Below are 2,667 nucleotides of genomic sequence, written 5' to 3' on the forward strand. Positions count from 1 at the left end.
TTTTAAACTGTAATGTCATTAGAAAGGGCAAAATGAGTCCCCTTGACGTTCCCTTGCCTATTCCACCAGGACACTGGAGGGCTGCACCTAATTCCTTGCTGCCAGTAGAATCTAATGCAGATCAAGGTCAAGCTGGCTGGGGCCCTGGGCAGCCTGATCTGCTGCTTGATCCAGCAGTCAGCAGCCCTGCCCACAGCAGGACTTGGAACTAGATGATCTTTGAGGTCCCTTCCAACCCAAGCCATTCTATGGTTCTATGATTCTAAACAAGTGTGCAAATACTTCAATGAGGTCTGGTTTTAGGCTATCTGACAACACTTACAACAACTCCAGAAGACACAACACTCCTTCTCTATCTGAAGAGCTCTGCTCAGTAGATCAGCCTTTCAGAGATGTGCTAGTTTCAGCTGTAACAAGCTCTTCACACTTTTTGTAACTAATGGGCTCCACACATTCATCTCCAAAGAGCATAGATTCCCTTCCTCCCTTTCCCTTTTAAATAAGCCAGGCAACATTACAAAAAATAACATCTGTGCCGCAGTTATGCAAGAAGCAGCATGATCACCATTACATTGAACACTATAAAAATAGCTGAATTTTTCAAAATACATATAAACAAAGGTCTGCCTTTACACCCTGAAACCAAGGACGTTATTGCTGCCACCTCTGCTCCTTGCTCATTCTGAGCTCCTTGCTCCTCACTGGTGCTTCGTGGCTGCCGATGGGAAATTCCAACACAGGTGGTATGGACAGCACAAGTGCATTGATTCTGGATGGAAAGGGCTCGAGTGTGTCATAAGGAGATGAAGAATCCCAAAAGCAATTTTAGTACGAGTATTCATTTTATTGGAGTACGCAAACAGTGCTGCGTACTTTCTCGTAGTAGTTAGCAAGCATTCTCTTCTCATAAATATAGGTCAACAGAGCTAAACTCTGTTTTTGCCTCAACTCCCACTTTAAATGCATAAAGAATTAGATTTTTAAGGAGCGGAATGAAAGAAATGGTCTATTTCATGCTATTATGTGCCTAGCCAAGGATCCCAATGGGTTTGTTTGGGCTTTAAAAACAAAACAAAAAACCCTTGGCATTTGTCAGACTAAAACCATTTTTCTTTGGTCTTTGCACAACCATCCTTTCCAGATTTGAATAAATAACATCAAACAAATTCTTTTGACTCCCATTACCATGAAGCACACAGAAGTTGCTCGAGGAGAGACAGAGCAATGCGGGAACACGTCAGACAGCAAGGAAAGAAGAGGAGCACCCCACACCGTGGCCACACCACACACAGTACAACACCCCCAGCACTGAGCGGCTACTAGCATCCACTCCCCAACCCAGTGCTGAGGGCTGGGTTCAACCCAAGGTGTGTCATTCCTCTGCTCATTCCCAGCACCACAGCCAGCTGCCAAGGTTGGAAGTGAACCTATGGCCCCCCCAAATTCACCCCAAGCCAACTTTTAGGGGATGGCACTCACCAAGCATTTGGCCAGAGAAAATCTGAGCAAGCAGGTTGTACATGCAGAGGTGAGTGTTGTAAATGAGGGAGGAAGGACAGATGTTGTTAATGAGAAAAAACCTGATAGAGGGACTGAGATACTACGCTTGCTTAAGGCATTAATCAGAAATCAATAATTCCATCCATCCCTCGTGTAGTGGTAACCACAGCCCACAGCCACCCCGCTCACACACTGCCAGAACAGACCCTGCACACAGAGGCCACAAAGCACCATATCCCAAAGCCGGCATAGCTGCTGCACCTGGACACCAACAGTGAGCCCACGGGAACCTACATCCAACACCTACATCCCAATGCAGCAATACATTCTCAGTCATTCTCTTCAAGTCAACCCAAAGATATATACCTTCAAACCACTGACTTCCTGAAAGCACAGTGCAAAAAGGCTGTGTGTAAACCACTAACACGGGGACAGGGCAGCTCAAATGGAGACAGAATCTGGCAAGGAATTACTTCACATTAAAGAAAGGAGCAGGCACAATAAACAAAACAAAAGCGTTTTTGCTGCAGCACATGCTCTCCATCAAGCGATAAGCTAACCAGACAAATACAACAATTAAGCGAGCGAAGGTTACTGGGCTAGGACAAATTATTTTCCTGCAGGAGGTTCCAGCTGACAGCGTCTCCACAGGTCACCCAACGGCTCCAGCTCTACTTCCAGCCCCAGGGGCCAGCACCAATGCCCCAGCACCGCCTACATCAGCCCACGTACTCCTGTGTGAGCTGGCAGCGCCTACCTGATGTGTTTCAGAACCCATACATCACACGCACAGGGAATCTAGGACAGGCTGCGACATGGACAGGTGGTTTTGATATAGTGGGCATCCTCGGATAGATATATAAACAAACCATGGGAAATCACCGTCAGCATTCCCCACAGAGGCAGCGGGAACATGAGATTTGTGTTTGCTTTAACACGAACTGAACAACGGCGGTTAGCGGCAGGCTTCCCCTTCTGCCCTTCCCAAATTTCTACCCACCTCTCCACATTAAGGCATGGCAATCCACCAAGCCAACCTGCTCACACAACGTGAGAATCCTGACGCAGTGGATGGGAAAGCGCTATTATTTTATATATATAAACGTATAGCTTCAGCCAAAATGCTAAAAATTAAAAAAGAGCTTCAGTGGCACTTCTGAAGAATAA

The sequence above is a fragment of the Meleagris gallopavo genome, chromosome 9 (genome assembly GCF_000146605.3).
Source record: "Meleagris gallopavo isolate NT-WF06-2002-E0010 breed Aviagen turkey brand Nicholas breeding stock chromosome 9, Turkey_5.1, whole genome shotgun sequence".
Lineage (NCBI taxonomy): Eukaryota > Metazoa > Chordata > Aves > Galliformes > Phasianidae > Meleagris > Meleagris gallopavo.